This window comes from Papio anubis, chromosome 3 (assembly GCF_008728515.1).
Source record: "Papio anubis isolate 15944 chromosome 3, Panubis1.0, whole genome shotgun sequence".
NCBI lineage: Eukaryota > Metazoa > Chordata > Mammalia > Primates > Cercopithecidae > Papio > Papio anubis.
Window position 1 is genome coordinate 27026004 of NC_044978.1, and position 18295 is coordinate 27044298.

The 18295-nt window shown below is 36.0% G+C and overlaps 1 long non-coding RNA gene across 1 annotated transcript in view; it reads left to right on the top strand.

The window, feature by feature from the left end:
• LOC103884740 overlaps positions 1-16669 on the top strand; it is a 39257-nt gene extending 22588 nt beyond the window's left edge. Inside the window, exons 4-5 of the long non-coding RNA XR_647481.4 lie at positions 11516-11614; positions 16404-16669. This is a non-coding gene — a long non-coding RNA (uncharacterized LOC103884740). The remainder of the gene's footprint in view (positions 1-11515; positions 11615-16403) is intronic.
• The last annotated feature ends 1626 nt before the right edge of the window (positions 16670-18295 follow it).

Consider the following 18295-nt stretch of genomic DNA (forward strand, 5'->3'; position numbering starts at 1 on the left):
TACTATATATTTCTTATAAATATAATTAATATTTGTTATCCCAAATTATCTTGTTATTATATTTTAAATTCCTTGAGATGAGAAGATTAGCAATATCCAGCTTTATTATACTAAATGCACTTCATCAGTTACCAAAATATCAAACAAAAATAAGTATGGGAAGGTTTCATTTGATCTATTACAAGACCAAACATCTAGGAGGCAGACAAAATTATAGAATATCCTCACTACCCTTAAGAGAGAAACCATTCATGCCTCATAAGAGGTACTGTGCTTTTACATTAAGGCTGGATATTTTTATAAGAGCAGGCTCTTAAATTCAACCTGTTTAATCTCTTAGGTCTAATTTAATAAAACAAATATTATTTTTTGGTAAAGACTTAACTTTTGTTTATAAGATCAGGGCTCTTAATGTTAAATTCAAACCTGTTTAATCTCTTAGGTCTAATTTTAAAAAACACAAATATTATTAATTTTGGGGAAAGACTTAACTTTTGTTTAGCATAACCTGCTTGCTACAATATGCCATAAACATTTTGGGCCATATATTACGTACACAAACAAAAAATTTGAGTGATAGGAATTTTAGAGGAATCAAAAACATACCTATTGTGATGGATAAGTTTATGTGTCAATTTGACTGGGCCATAGAAGGGCCAGATATTTGGTTAAATGTTATTCTGAGTATGTCCATTAGCGTGTTTCTGGATGAGATTAACACTGTATACAGTTATCAGTATATTGAGTAAAGCATATTATCTTTCTCAATGTGGGTGGCTCTGGACACCAGCTATGATGGTTCTCAGTCCTTTGAACTTGAACTGGAACTATACCATCTGTTCTCTTACATGTCCAGCTTCATGACTGTGCATCTTAGGATAGCCTGCATTACAGATTATAGTGTATTCTAATACCTTATAACAAATATTTTTCTCTCTCTCATATAGAGAGAGATACATATGTTCTTTTTCTCTGGAGAACACAGACTAATGCACATATTTTGAGACTTACCAAATATATTTTATTTATTTAATTATATTATTAATTAAATATTAGTTAATGATTATTAATAAATATTAATAATTATTTAATGAGGAATTGAAAGCTCTCCATGAAGAGGATCTCAGAAATATTTTGAGTATTTCTAAGAGCATGTAATTTAGAGATTGTCCAAAGAACCATGGAACTAGGAGCGGACCTTGATGGAGGATAACAGTCACATTGTTTCACAGGGATATGTTTATCTTGCCTATGTGCTCCTAAACAGAAAACTCAATTGAAGAAAGAGGACTGAAATCAGATACTTAAAATTACACATCTATTTTAAAGTTCACTATTTTATTTTATTTTATTATTTTATTTTAGTATTCCTTTGGTTATCACGGTACAGGAAGTATTTGGTTACATGAGTAAGTTCTTTTGCAGTTATTTGTGCGATTTTATTTTTATTTATTTATTTATTTTTTTGAGATGGAGTCTCACGCTGTTGCCCAGGCTGGAGTGCAGTGGCGTGATCTCGGCTCACTGCATCCTTGGCTTCCTGGGTTCAGTGATTCTCCCACCTCAGCCTCCCGAGTAGCTGGGATTACAGGCACCCGCCACCACGCCTGGCTAATTTTTGTATTTTCAGTAAAGACAGGGTTTCGCCTTGTTGGCCAGGCTGGTCTCAAACTCCTGACCTCAGGTGATCTGCCCGCCTCGGCCTCCCAAAGTGCTGAGATCACAGGCGTAATCCATGCCCGGCTGATTTGTGAGATTTTAGTGCACCCATCACCCGAACAGTATATACTGCACCATATTTGTAGTCTTTTATCCCTTGTCCCCCTCCCAGTCTTCCCCGATAAGTCCCCAAAGTCCACTGTGTCATTCTTATGCCTTTGTGTCCTCATAGCTTAGCTCCCACATATCAGTGAGAGCATACGATGTTTGGTTTTCCATTCCTGGGTTACTTCAGTTACAGTAATAGTCTCCAGTCTCATCCAGGTCACTGCAAATGCTGTTAATTCATTTCTTTTTATGGCTGTGTAATATTTCATCATATATATATACACACCAGTTTCTTTATTCACTCATTGATTGATGGGCACTTTGGTTGGTTCCAAGATTTTGCAATTGTAAATTGTGCTGCTGTAAACATGCGTGTGCAAGCATCTTTTTTGAATAATGACTTATTTTCTTCTGAGTAGGTACCCAATAGTGGGATTGCTGGATCAAATTGTAGTTCTACTTTTAGTTCTTTAAGGAATCTCCACACTGTTTTCTATAGTGACTGTACTAGTTTACATTCCCAGCAGCACTGTAGAATTGTTCCCTGTTTACCACATCCACACCAACACCTACTGTTTTCAGATTTTTTGATTATGGTCATTCTTGCAGGAGTGAAATGCTATTGGATTGTGGTTTTGATTTGCATTTCCCTGATCATTACTGATGTTGAGCGTTTTTTCTGTGTTTGTTGTCCATTTGTATATTTTCTTTTGAGAATTGTCTATTCATGTCCTTAGCCCACTTTTTGATGGGATTGTTTGTGGGTTTTTTTACTGATTTGTTTGAGTTTGTTATAGATTGTGGATATTAGTCCTTTGTCAGATATATAGATTGTGAAGATTTTTTCCCACTCAGTGGGTGGCCAGTTTACTCTGTGGACTGTTCCTTTTGCCGTGCAAAATCTCTTTAGTTTACTTAGTTTGTTTTTATTGCATTTACTTTTGGGTTCTTGGTCATGAAATCCTTGCCTAAGCCAATGTCTAGAAGGGTTTTTCCAATGTTATCTTCTAGAATTGTTATCATTTCAGGTCTTAGGTTTAAGTATTTATTCATTGATGGACACTTTGGTTGATTTCATAACTTTGCTGCTGTGAACAGTGCTGCAATTAACATGGGAGTGCAAGTATCTCTTTGACATACTGATTTCAGATCTTTTGGTAAAATACCCAGAAACTGAATTGTTGGCTCTTACAGTAATTATATTTTAATTTTTGGAGGAAATTCCATACTGTTGTCAATAATGGCTGTCCCAATTTTCATTTTGACCAACAGTATACAAAAGTTCCCCTTTTTTTACATCCTCACCAACACTTCTTATTTTTTTATTTTCTCGATAATAGTCATTCTAATAGGTGTGAAGTGATATTTCATTCTGCTTTTAATTTGCCTCTCTCCAAAGAATAGCAATGTTGAGCATTTTGTATGTATATTAGCCATTTGTATGTCTTCTTTTGAGAAATATCTATTCTTTTCTTGCCCTTTTAAAAGTATTTATTTATTTGTATAAATTTTAGGGGTACAAGTACAGTTTTGTTACATAGGCATATTCTGCAGTGGTAAAGTCTGAGTTTTTAGTGTAACAGTCACCCAAATGACATACATTTTACTCATTCGGTAATTTCTCATCCCTCACGTTCCTCCCCTGCGTCCACCATTCCGAATCTCCAACAACTATTATTCCACACCTTATGTTCATGTGTACACATTACTTGGCTACCACTTATAAGTGACCATATGCTGTATTTGACTTTCTGATTCTGAGTAATTTCACTAAAGATAATGGCCTTCAGTTCCATCCATGTTGCTGCAAAAGACATTATTTCATTCTTTTTTATTTTTGACTAGTATTTATATTTTCTATTTCCAGTCATCCATTAATGGACACTTAGGTTAATTCCCTACCTTTGCTATTGTGAACAGTGCTGCGATAAACATACCAGTGTAGGTATCTTTTTGATATAAAGATTTATTAGCCTTAGGCCGGGCGCGGTGGCTCAAGCCTGTAATCCCAGCACTTTGGGAGGCCGAGACGGGCGGATCACGAGGTCAGGAGATCGAGACCATCCTGGCTAACACGGTGAAACCCCGTCTCTACTAAAAATACAAAAAACTAGCCGGGCGAGGTGGTGGGCGCCTGTAGTCCCAGCTACTCGGGAGGCTGAGGCAGGAGAATGGCGTGAACCCGGGAGGCGGAGCTTGCAGTGAGCCGAGATCCAGCCACTGCACTCCAGCCTGGGCGACAGAGCGAGACTCCGTCTCAAAATAAATAAATAAATAAAGATTTATTAGCCTTTAGATAGATACCCAGTGGCAGGATTGCTGGGTTGGATGCTAGTTCTATTTTTAGTTCTTCGAGAAATTTTTAAATTGTTTTTTATAGAGTTTTTCTAATTTACTTTCCACCAACAGTGTATAAGCATTCCCTTTTCACCACATCCTGACCAACGTCTGTTATTTTTTGTGTTCTTGATAATATGCATTCGGACTGGTGTATAACGTTGTATCATTGTGTTTTTAATTTGCATATCTCTGATGATTAGTGATCTGGAGCAGTTTTACAAATACTTAGCCATTTGTATGTCTTCTTGTGAAATATGTCTATTCATGTCCTTTGTTCGCTTTTTAATGCAATTATTGAATTTTTGTTGTTGTTGCTCTTGAATTATTGGAGTTGCTTGTAAATTCTGAATGTCAGTTTTCTGTTGGAAGCATAGTTTGAACATAGTTTCTCCCTTTCTGTAGGTTGCCTGTTTACTCTGTTAATTATGTCTTTTGCTGTGCAGAAGCCTTTTAGTTTAATTAAGCCTCACTTGTCTATTTTCATTTTCATTGCTTGTGCTTTTGAGGTTTTAGCTATAAATTCTTTGCTTAGACCAATGTCCACAAGATTTTCTTCTAGTATTTTTACAAATTCAGGTCTTACATTTAAGTCTTATACATCTTGAGTTGATATTTGTATGTGGTGAGAGATAGGAGTCCAGTGTTGTTCTTCTGTATATGGCAATTAAATTTTCCCAGTACCATGTATTCAAAAGCATGCTCTTGCCCCAGTAGATGGTCTTGTTCACTTTTTTAAAGAATAGTTGGTTGTAGATAGATAATCAGCATTCCCCCCCGCCCCGCCGGGTTCTTTATTCTGTTCTATTCGACTTTGCTTTTTTTTTTTTTTTTTTTGCCAGTGTCATGCTGTTTTGGTTACTATAGCTTTGTAGTGTAACTTGAGGTCAGGTAATATGATGCCTCCAGCTTTGTTCTTTTGCTTAGAATAGCTTTGGCTATTTGGGTCCCTTTTTGGTTCTATATGAATTTTAGAATTGTTTTTTCTAATTCTGTGAAAAATGATGTTGGTATTTTAATAAAGATTGTATTGCATCTGTAGATTTCTTTGAGCAGTTTGGTTATTTTAATGATATTAATTATCTTAATTCATGAGCATGGGATGTTTGTTCATTTATTTGGCATGTACACTTTCTTCCATCAGCATTTTGCAGTTTTCCTAGTAGAAATTTTTCATCTTCTTAGTTACATATATTCCTAGGTATATAATTTCTTTTTAGCTACTGTAAATGGAATTGCCATCTTAATTTGGTTCTAAGCTTAGCTTGATTGTTATTGGAATAGAGAAATACCACTGATTTTTGCAGGTTGATTTTATATCCTGAAAGTTTACTAAATTAATTTATCAAACATAAGTGTTTTTCAGAAGAGTCTTTAGCATTTTCTAAGTATAAGAGCATCTCCATTTCTAAATCAGATTATTTGTTTATTTCTATAGAGTAGTTTGAGTTTTTTATACATTTTGGATGTTAATCTCTTATCAGATATACAGCTTGCAAATATTTTCTCCCACTCTGTAGGTTGTCTCTTCAACAATTGACGGAGTTTATTGTTTCCTTTGTTATGTAGAAGTTTCTGGTTTTGTTGTAATCTCATTTGTCTATTTTTGTTTTTATTGCCTGCACTTTTGGGGTCAAACCTAAAAACTCATTGCTCAGACCAATTTCATGTATTTTTTCCCCCTATGTTTCCTTCTAGTACTCTTATAGCTTGAAGTCTAATGTTTAATTAAGTCCTTAATATATTTTGAGTTGATTCTTTAAAATTTGTGAGTATATGGTATTAGATAAAAGTCCAGTTTTATTCCTTTCATACTGATATCCAGTTTTCTCAACACCATTTACTTGATATGAATTTAATCTTATTAAATTTGTTAAGACTTGACTTCTGTCCTAACATGATCTTTCCTGGAAATTTTTTTTGTCTGCTCTTGAGAAGAATTTTGCTGTTGGAATGAATGTTCTGTTTATGTCTGTGAGGTGCATTTGATCTAAAGTATTCTTCTAGTCTAATGTTTTCTTATTAATTTTTGTCTGGCTAGTCTGTCCATTATCGAAAGTGGTAAATCGAAGTCCCCTGTGATTATTGTATTGCAATCTGTCTCTTCCTTCTCATTCTTTAACATTTGTTTTATATATTTAGTTGCTTCACTGTTGGTTGGGTGCATAATTTTCATTTATTTTCTGTTTATAATTTATTTTAGTAAGTGATTTGCTCATTTTTTTGCATTTAATCTTTTTTATGACTCAAAGAAATATATTCAAAACTACAAATCTTTTTACTTTGGGCTGTAGCTTTGGATAAAGAGCTTTAAACAAAGCACAATGTTTGCACAATGCTATTCAGTTAAGCAATACATACAAAAAGTATCTCTACTTTCTATGTAATTTTCCCTTAACAATGGAATAAGGTACAACTTTAATTTCTATGTCAGCAAAATATCAGGGCATATGTAAATTATATTTACTTGCTTAGGCAATTTTAATTAAAGCTATTAGAAAAAATAAGATAATTAACATTACATTTGGAATGCATAATTATCTTTTAATTCAATAATAAATTCTTAATTTTTTTTCTTTAGACAGAGTCTCACTCTGTCACCCAGGCTGGAGTGCAATGGCATGATCTCAGCTCACTGCAACTTCCACCTCCCAGATTCAAGCGATTCTCCTGCCTCAGCCTCCTGAGTAGCTGGGCCAGGTGGATCACCTGAGGTCAGGTGATTGAGACCATCCTGGCCAACATGGCGAAACCCCATCTCTACCGAAAATACAAAATTTCTTAATGTTTTAATGAGGGAATGAAGGATATCATTCTCAATAACAAAACTATTTGCTGAGTGTATGTGGTGGGCTAGGCACTGTAATAAGTGCTTATGTAAATTAGCTTTTTCAATATTAATCAAACAGCCACCCTATTGTACTATTTTTAACTGTTTTTACAGAGAAAGAAACTGAAAGTTAGAGAAGAAAACTTGCCTAAGAAACTCAGTAGACTAATATTAGAACTATGGCCCCAGGATGGATAAAGTTTCGAGAACTACAGAGAATCCAATTAGAAGATATTTAAGTATATCAAAAGGAATTGTAAAATGCAAGTCCAACTGATGCCACATGAAAATTTATGTACAGTCTAATCAGCAGAATTGCATGCTTCTCATAGTAGAAAAGCATTTCATAGTGATATGACTTATGTGATATTTGAGAGCAAAGCTGACCAAAGGTTTCAAAGTTATGAAATTCCTATTATTACATCTGCAAACAGGGCTCAGTGGGTCCAATCAGTATTGAAGGCAATCGTGTACTGCAACTTAAGCAAATTTTGTGGTCAATAGGAAACCTAAGCTAATAGAGAGGGTGACCTCATACTGCATGATTCTATTTAAGTTCAAAACCAGAAAAACAAAAACAAAAACAAAAAACAACTATGATAACGGTCGTCAATATAATTGTTTCTTCTGAAGAATATTGACTGGGAAGTTTATAAAGCACCTTCCACTTGGTGCTGATAATACTATTTCTTGTTCTGTGTGCTGGTTATATGGGCACATGGACTTTGTGAGAATTCATTAAGTTGTGTACTTAGGATCCACACAATTGTCTTTATGTTTGACATACATCAATAAAGAAGTGGAGGAAAGTTGCTTTCAACAATAACCACAAACATATCATCTGACTATCTTTATTCACTCAAAATTAGTCTTCTTATAACTCAGCAATTTCTTTGTTGCATGAATATTTTAGCACAAAAAAACTGCATTTAAATAGAAAAATAAACAAATCAATAGTAGTGATGATTGTGTTACAGAAAAATATGTTCTTCTAAAAGTATTTGCAATATTTAAAAATAATTCACCTAAAAAGGAAAAGAGATTAATGTTATGATTCCAATTTAAAATGCTTAATTGAGAAACTGATTTAAAATGTGATTTTATATAGTAATTCTAAAAATGCTGTAAGCGGTCATTATAAACATTTAAGAGGCCTGAATCATCAGCATAATGTTATTAGTTTTATAAGACTTTTTTTGATAGGCTTTATTAGTCAACTTAGAGTACTTATAAAGCAAATAAAATACAGCAAATTAATAGAGTTGTGAATTGTTGGTGTGAGAGAGTTAAAGGGAGCCAAGGATTAAACCAGTAGTTCAACTAAGTGAGGTTTACTAGTTTTCTTTAACATGGCAGGTAACTCCGAACTAACTGGAGGATGCCTCTCAGAAAGATGAGCTAGGGAGTTTTTTTGCAAAACATAGACTTGAGTTGAATCACTCTGAGTAGGATGTGAAGGTGGGAATTCACACTGGAATAGTTGGTTTTTCTGAGGCAAGATGAGAAAACAGTTCTGGATTGATTGTTGTCATCAGGTGAGGGCAGTTTAGCAACAGGATATTTCTGATTTGTGCTCAAAAGTCATGATCAATGAATTGTAACTGGATATGTCAGTGTGAGGGCAGTGTAAGTGCCTCAAAGATAAGGGTTGCTATGACATTTTAAAACTGTAGCATAACCTTGGCAGGAGAAGTTTCCTGTTAATTTAGCAGCTGACTTTATCTTTGTTCATTATCACATTCTTATTAACGCCATGCTTGATTTTTATGTTTGCAGGCCCAAGTTGATGTTTTTTACTTTAAGTCCCAGATTAGTTTTTACTGTCACAATACTTAATTATCCTTCAAAATAAAACTAAACATGCATCCAAGACTTTCTTAATATTTACATGTAAAATATGCTAGTCTAACATTAAATATATAAATTAATTTAAAAATTAAGGAAGAATTACAAAAATATCAATAATTGTTCTAAAAGTCTAAAGTAGTCAAAATGCAAAATATACCTTTCTGTACAAAATGCTCTTCTCAATTACCCAAAAATTTCATACTAATAAATCATGGCATTTATGCATTTATAATGATTTTAACTCATTATGAATGATGCCAAGGCCTGTCTTATATCTTGTGCACTCATCTACCATACATTTTTTCTAATAAACAGATTGTAATTTTAAAAAATTATTTTCCTGCATATAAGAACTGTTTTTTTTCTTCTTTGACAGTTGAAACTTGTACATATACTTTGAACAACACATTTTCTTTTTTTTTTTTTTTTTTTTTTTTGAGGTGATCTTGCTCTGCCGCCCAGGCTGGATGCAGTGGCCGGATCTCTGACTCACTGCAAGCTCCGCCTCCCGCATCCTGCCTCAGCCTCCCGAGGAGTAGTTGGGACCTGAAGCCATACAGCATGACTATTTTTGTATTTTTTGAAGAGACGAAGTTTCACCGGTGTTAGCCAGGATGAATCTCGATCTCCTGACCTGTTGATCAGCCGTCTCGGCCTCCCAAAGTGCTGGGATTTCCAGGCTTGGTACGGCGCCCGGCGGCTAACACATTTTCTACATGAAATTTAGACTTTTGCAAAAACTCTAATACTAACTCTATCTCAGTATAAGTAATTAAATTTGGGGAAATTTTCATTTGCTTTTTTTGTGTGTTGCTTGCTCTTTTTTTCAGCATTTGAAATAATGGTCCTAAAAGTCACTATCTTTGTTACACTGAGTATTTTTCCAAAGGAAAACTTTCTTATTCAAAGGAATTATAAAAACATGCATCCCAAAGCTAACTGATCTCCTGATGACAGCACAATTGTTTCCTCCTTCCTTTTTTCCTTTCCTCTCTTTCCCCCTCCCTCCCTTCCTTCCTTCCTTCCTTTCTTCCTTCCTTCCTTTTCCTTTTCTCTCTTTTTTCTCTTTCTTTCTCTCTTTTTTTCTCTCTTTTATTCTTTCTTTTTTCTTTTCTCTTTTCTACCTTTCTTTATTTGTTTCTTTCTTTGTTGAGAAGGAGAATGAAAATTAAATGCACAATTCTCCCCAGGTTTACTTCATTCTTTCAAAGCAAAGTAGATGACCCACCAGTATGCTTTTCGTTCTTTCCTCCAAATTCTGATGGAGCTCTGGAGAATCCAGGACAATGGTAGTTGATTAGAATGGAATCAGAAGGTTCATTTTGGTCCTGAAAGTAGGATTTATTTTTGGTTCTGAAGAACAAGAACAACTGTGGCTGAATGATCAGCCTTCATAGCCAGAGATTTGGCAGGCATCAAAACAAGCCTTTCTTGTATTGATTTATAATATCAACTTTATACCAAATCATAATAACATGTCGGTTGACTAAATTCTCAAGCTAATTTTGACCTATACCATTCAGAATTTTAATTTTTTAAATTAAGATATAAGGACAAACATAGAAAAACAAGGTTATGAGCACAGAAGAAGGAGAACACACTAAACCATGAACACTTATGGTTTCTTGGAACAGCAAATAGATGAGTGGAATCAATAACAGTGGAATGAATAACAGGTAGATGCTCAGTGGAGCCCTAAGCTCCATGGGTCAGAGGACAGTCCGTAGCCAACATAAGACACTGATGAAAGTCAGCAACATACTGCTGACCTTACAAAACTTGCCATTTATTAAGCAGTGACTAAATAAAGCGTAACAGTCCATTTTTTTGTTGTGTTCAGATTCCTATGAATGATTCCTTTTTTGTGTCTTGTGAATAAATTTGCTTCAAATATTCCCAAGCTTGATGGCTCTAATCCTTGATATTATAAGACTTTTCTAGTGTTTGAGGCAGCTATTTAGCTACATAGATGAGAACAGGTATATTTAGCAATAAATTGTTGATTTATTTGTCCACCCATACATTTTTTTAAAGCTTTGTTTGGACAATTTGGAAACTCCACATTATTATTCTCTGTTTAAATTACAAGATGTAGGTATATCATAAAGATTAGGATGATCCGTATTTCAGTTGGGTGTTACTAGGTATCTATATCAAAACTATTCTAATGTGAATAAAATTAACTTTTCTATGTCTAGAACAGTTCATTAATTCTCCATATATACATATTCACTCAAGTAATATAATGTATGTTATATAATGTGGTGGAAATACATTATTTATATGAAATTATTCCAGTATAATATTTTAAGCATATAATGTGTAAGATTGCTATAGTAATGAATATAAGCACTACAATTTCACATATATTTTATTTTTATTTATTAAATGTTGTTGATGCTGTTACTACCAAAAGTGAAAAATCTGATTTACTTATTTTTTGCTAATTTTTATTTGATTGATTTTTCTGACGTAAGGTCTATCTATTCCTTAAGAAATTCAGTTAACTGACATATTCAGATGGCATAAAAATCAGACCCAGAAACACAGAACATTTAATTCCCCCAGCCACAGCTGCTGGTCTGCACATTTGGTGGGTAACCCAAGTTGGCTCAATTAGAACTAATCCTTAGCCATACTAAGATTTGCCTGATATCTGTTTTTTAATTTTTCTCCCTCTTTATCTCTCTATCTCACCAACCCTATGACTCCCCTTTGCTTCCTGCCTCTGAGAGCTGTTCAGAAGAAAGGATGTTAGCCCAGATCTGCTGGTGATGCATGTCCACGATATGCGTAAAAACAAACCAAGGACCAGAGGAAATATCAGAACCAGTAAGAAAATAGAATTTGCATATGAAAACTTGAAGACTAGGCCTAGATGAATTTTTTGAGTTTCTGAATCCAGCTATGTCTAATGACAACTCTAGATTTTTCAGGTGCATGAGTTAATACATTTATTTAATAATTTTGAAAGAGCTGTTTTAAATTAGATTTTCTTTTCTTTATATCAGAAAGAATACTACTCACTGGAAACAATAAATTTAGAGCATTAGATAATTACTTATGTTTATGATGATTGTCTTTTCACACAGACACAAAACAAATACTTTTAAGAGAAGACTAAAATACTTTGGTTCATGATACGGTTTGAATGAGGATATTGTGTCCAAAACTCATGTTGAAACTGAATCCCCAATGCAACAGGATTAAGGAATGTGGCCTTTCAGCAGTGATTAAGTCATAAGGGTTCCACTTTCTTGAGTGGGATGAGCACACTTATGAAAGAGCTTGATGTTGAAGGTAGTGCTCCCATGCCCTTCTGTCCCTCCTGCCATGTGAGTGCACAGTGTTTGTCCTCTCTGGGGGATGCAGCAACAAGGAACCTTCTCAGAAGGAGACACAAGATCCCTCACCAGACACTGAATTTACCAGTGACTTGAATTTGGACTTTCCAAAGTCCAAAGTTTTCCAGAACTGTGAGAAATACATTCCATTCCAGTTCTTTAAAATTTACCCAAGTCCAGGCATGGTGCCTCACGTCTATAATCCCAGAATCTCGGAAAGTCAAAGTGAAAGGATTGCTTGAGCCCAGGAGGTCAAGACCACCCTAGGTAACACAGTAAGATCCCATCTCTACAAAAAGTTAAAACATTAACAAGGCATGGTGGTGTGTGCTTATTGTCCCAGCTACTTGAGAACCTGAAGTGGGAGGATCACCTAAGCCCAGGAGGTCAAGGCTGCAGTGAGTCATGATGGCACCAATGCACTCCAGCCTGGGTGACAGAGCAAAACCCTATCTCTTACAAAAAATACCTAGTCTCAGGTGTTTTGTTGTTACAGTACAAATGGTCTATGACATACCCAATAAATACCTAAATAAATCTAAATTTCAATAATAATTACCCTGTACTCAAGTTTTATAAGAGACCATGATTGATTTGTCAACTGCTCCTTAAAGGCAAACTACCATAATTTGTCCTAGGAAACAAACATTTAAATAAAAAACATTTTTTCTCAAGATAACAGTGTACTATTTGAGTCCTCCAAGAAACAGATGACATAGTAGAATTAGATCTGAAAAAGATCATTTGGAGGAAACGCCCAGGCAGGAAAGTGGAGAGAGATTCAGAGAAGAAAGGAAATGTACATCTGACCTCCCTGTGAAGTTGAGAGAGAAGGAAGAGAGATCCAGGAAGAACAGTTGCAGACTTTGGCCAGCCCAAAGCTGTTCATTAAACAAATCCCTCCTCTCTGAGGAACTGGCCTGTGTACTCAGTCACTGGCTGTTAACGATCTGGGGGAAATAAGGTTTCAGCAAGGACTTAGAGCTGGTGGATCATTTGAGATCAGGAGTTTGAGACCAGCTTGGCCAACATGGTGAGACCCCACCTCTACTAAAAATACAAAAATTAGCCAGGAGTTGTGGCATATGCCTGTAATCCCAGCTACTTGGGAGGCTGAGGCAGGAGGATCTCTTTGAACTTGTGAGACAGAGGTTGCAATGAGCCAAGTTCACACCACTGCACTCCAGGTTGGGCAGCAGGGCGAGACGCCATCTCAAAATAATAATAATAATATTAAAAGCAAAGACAATGTGAGAAATGAGATCACATGAAGGGGCTAATTCTGGTGTCAGCAAAGAGGCTGGGTTGGAAATGGAGAGATAAGGAATGAGTATGAGGTAGCTCCGAAGTGAAGGTGAAAAATGATGCAATGGCAATGGGAATGAGGACAAGCTGAAGATTGTCAGTGTCAGGAGGAGCAAGGAGGAAAGAGAGAATGAGTCTGAAATCAGTCAGTACCCTTGTCCTGCAGGACTGTGCAGGTAAAGAACATAGAGGAAAGAGTCTTCAGAGAAGAGATGTTCAGATTAATACTGGTTCAAAGCACAGTGCACAGTGTATTGGATTGTCACTTCTTCATCTAGACTCCCAAGATTTGAATCCTGGCTCCACCACTTACTTACTGTTTATGAGACCGTGGGCAAGTCTCTTAAATTCTGTGCCTTTGTTTCCTCATCTGTAAATACACAATACATTGTTGCTAACTATATTCATTCTACTGTGGTATTGAACATTAGAATTTACTCCTTCCATTTAACTGTGTGTTTATTCCCATTAATCAATGTCTCTTTATTCCCTCCTCTAACAACCCCCAACACACATACCTCCTTTCAAGCCTCAAGTGTCTATTATTCTACTCTCTACCTCCGTATAAGATCCACCTTTTGCTCACATTTGTGAGTGAGAACATGCAATATTTGTCTTTCTGTGCTTAGCTTATTCCACTTAAAATAATGTCCCCCAGGTACATCCAGGTTGCTGCAAATGATAGAATTTCATTCTTTTATGTGGCTGAATAGTATTCCATTGTGTAAACAGAATGGAAATTATATGACACATTTTCTTTATACATTCATCCCTTGATGAACACTTAGGTTGATTCCACAGCTTCGTCATTGTGAATAGTGCTGTGATTAACATGGTAGGGCAAATATCATTTTGATATACTGATTTCTTTTCCTTTGGCTAAGTACCCAGTAGTAGAACTGCTGGATAGTATAGTAGTTCTTTTTTGATTTTTCTGAGAAATTTCCATACTGTTTTTTTTATAGTGTCTGTATAATTTACATCCTCACAAAGACTGATATACTACGAATGATTACTTTTCTTTTATTTTAAACTTGTTAAACTTTTAAAATCTTTCCCTTATTTTGTAATCTGTGTGTCTAAACTTATTTTTCTTGATTTATTAATTGTGCATTCCCATTCCCCCAGAAATATCCTTCCCTCGATAATTTACCTTTCTATCTTTCTGCTCCACTCTGGACTGTTTTGTCCCAAGCACTGTTACACAAGTATCCACAGACTCTCCTACGATGTATGTGTTGCTTCTTAAATATCATACATTTTTTTTCTGTTTTTCTTAGCTCTTCATTTTTCAAGAGTATTTCCCAAGGGACTACCAGGAAATTAATAGAGTAAAAAGCATACAGTTTATCTGAGTACTTGCTAACTGAGAATATCTTTAATTTAATTTTCTCCATGGTTGACATCTTGATTGAATGTATCTTTCCAGGTTAAATTCACTTTATACCAGAATTTTAAAGGCAGTGCTGCCTTATCCTTCATCATATATTGCTGCCTTTAAGAAATCCAATATCATTCTGATTCTTTAGTGTTGTTATTGTTTTAAGATAGGTTTCTTTCCCCCTCTTTAGAAACTTTTTGTATCTTCTTTTTATTTTGAAGTTCTAATATTTTCTTTTGGTATCATTGGTGTGGTTTGGTGTGGGCCTTTTTCATTTGTGGTGCTGAAAAAATGCTTGGACACTTTGAAATTGGAGAAAGAAGTGCTTCAGTTTTGGGTACTTCTATGCTGGATTTTCTACAGTCAAAGTAATGTCATCACATCCATCTTTTACGGTCTCCTCTGTTTTGCAGAAGAAAAGCCTGGAATCCATTTACCAAAATCCCCTTCCCCAGGTGGTTGTCATTCAGAAATTGTCAGTGAGCAATATTTCAAGGACAGTTACATTCACACATTTGGTAGTCGGTCGTCTTGAGATGAACCTCATTCAAGATTGCAAAGCACAGAAAACGGCAGTAATAATGCACCTCCCTGAGGACTTGACTTTGCTGCCTGGAAAAGCTTCTGAGGATGACTAACTTTCACAGCTGAGACTCAACAAGAGACTCATTAAAACCTTTCAGGTGCCAGATATTCTCTGGAAATTTCCAGCTTTGAGCAGTGGATAGTAAAACTGGTTGGTGGTCAGGAGAATCTGGAAACTCAAAATGGATGCCTGGAGAGCTCCTGAGTATCACCTCCTTCTAGGCCACTTTCCTCCATCTACCTTTGTGTATTCATCCCTTTCAAGGGTTGCGCACATCTCAGATTTCCTGTATTGAAAATCTTCCCACATGGAATACCAAGAAAGACTTCTTTTATCCTAATGAACTTGGCACAGCCACCTTCTTTTATTTCCTTGATAATGTCCTCTTTTTAACTCTCTCTGTCTACACTTTCTAGAACTTCTGCTATTCTATTAATGGAATTCTTATATTGATGTTCTTTCCTTTTTATTTTGCTCTCTTAACTATTTTTGTTTATCTCTTATTTTTTTCAGAGGTTTTCTTGATTTTGTCTTTAAACATTTCACTGCTTGCTTTATTTAGTGATTTTGTTTTTCATTTCTAATAGTAGTTATTTCCTGATCTCAGATTGGTTTCCTTATTAATTTCCTATTATTTTATGAGTGTCAAATCCTTTTCAGGAAATTCAATTGTTATAGCTTTTATTTGAGTTTACCTCGTGTTTCCTGCACTGTTTCTTTTTATTCTCTTATCTCCCCCACCCCACCCCACAGTTTCTATAGTAATAGATGTGTTCTACAAATGTATGGTGACCTTTAGATACACATTAAGAAGTAAAGTGCGAAAAATCAAAAAAGCTCAGTGGAAGCTGCATTGCTGAGGCAAGGCAAATGGATGGATTTTGATGAGACGTTGCTGAGTTAAAGAGCTGGCTATTTTTGAAAGAACATTTCTTTGCTAATATCCAAAGAGCTTTTGTGGTGCCTCTCATCTTTGCTAAAGACTAATTTTCCATCCTCCCCTAGGAGCCAATACTTCGCTAGAAATATTCTGTGGATTGGAAGGAAGAAGCCTCCAATCTCCGTTTTTCACTCCATAACTCACTCCTTCCATCTGGCGTGGCTGATGTCGATGAGAGAGAAGCAAGTATTGTTCAGTTTCTGCAGAGAATAAACTACTAATCCTATGCCTGAATATGTGACACTTCAGCCCAAACTCCTACAATGCCTCGGTCTGACATTTGCGATTAATGGGTCTCATCTGAATCTGATTATTTTCTTTAAAATCCCTCTTTTTTTTTGGACAGGCTCTTGCTCTGGCTCTCAGACTGGAGTGCTGTAGTGCAGTGGTGCAGTGGTGTCACTGGTGTGATCATAGCTCACTGCAACCTCCAACTCCTGGGCTCAAGGGATCTTCTTGCTTCAGCCTCAAAAGTGGCTGGGACCACACTACCACACCTGGCTACTTTTCTAAAAAATATTTTTCGTAGAGACAGTCTTGCCGTTGCCCAGGCTGGTCTTGAACTCTTGGGCTCCAGTGATCTTCCTGCCTTGGCCTCCCAAAGTGCTGGGATTAGAGGTCTGAGCCACCACACTCAGCCCCATCTTCTTTTTGTCTTCTGAAATATAACTAACGTCTTATATTTACCTCTCCTATTTTATCTGAATTTGTAATTTTATACCTTTTAAATTCTATTTTGCTGTTTCATGAAGGTTTGGGGAGGCAAAGGTAAATGCACATGGATAATCTTCCTTGTGCAGTCGGAAGTCCCAGAGCCCATTATTTTATTCACTGTAATACACTGTTCTGCAGTGTTATTTATTCTCAAGAGCAGTGGAAAAGGAATAGAACAAGGGCTGAATAGAACAAAGGTTAATCTTAACAGGTAAATTTTTCTTCCTGTCCATAATTATTTCCACTTTAGGCCAACTCAGTCTCTTCTGGGTAAATGTGCAATCTTACAGAATTTTTCTCTTTATTCTTATTTCATAAGACAACATGGATGTAAGGTAACTAAGGGCAGGACCTATGCAGTTAGTGTCCATTTTGTTGTGTTATGATTTCTGGACCTAGTTAAAAATTTGTTAATATCAATTGTGCATCCAAATACTGCTGAAGTCAAAGCAGATGACATTGGGATTGTCCTCAGTTCCCTTTCTGCATCACCACCACTGGGATCATGGAGGCCCTACCCCACCCACATCACCTCACATTTCTAGGTGGCTGTCAATGCCACATCTTGGTATTTGTGGGCAATGGGCGGCAGTTTCCACCTGCAATTCCAAATAGAAAGTTACAGGAGTGGCCGGGCATGGTGGTTCAAGCCTGTAATCCCAGCACTTTGGGAGGCTGAGGCGGGCAGATCACCCGAGGTCGGGAGTTCAAGACCAGTCTGACCAACATGGAGAAACCCCGTCTCTACTAAAAATACAAAATTAGCCTGGCGTGGTGGCGTGTGCCTGTAATCCCAGCTACTTGGGAGGCTGAGGCAGGAGAATCACTTGAACCCCAGAGGCAGAGGGTTTTCATGAGCCAAGATTGCACCATTGTACTCTGGCCTGTACAACAAGAGCAAATCTCTGTCTCAAAAAAAAAAAAAAAAAAAAAGCAAGTTAGAAAAACTCATTCTTTTCCTTCACACCTGATAGTGAAATCAGGAACCTGATATCTCACCTCCTTATAATACTATTCCTTGATCTATTGATCAGTAGTGGACAAATGTCTATTTCTCTTTTTTAATGTTTTCGGATAGATGCCTCTCATACATCATATGTTGCATTCCATCAAACTGTAACAATAATTTGTTCTTCTGAGTTGTCGAGTCCTATATTAGTAGATAAGAGAAGTGAAAGACTGTAAAAGAATAAAATAAAATAATATAAAATAACAAAATAAATTACTGTTACATTCTCCTCAT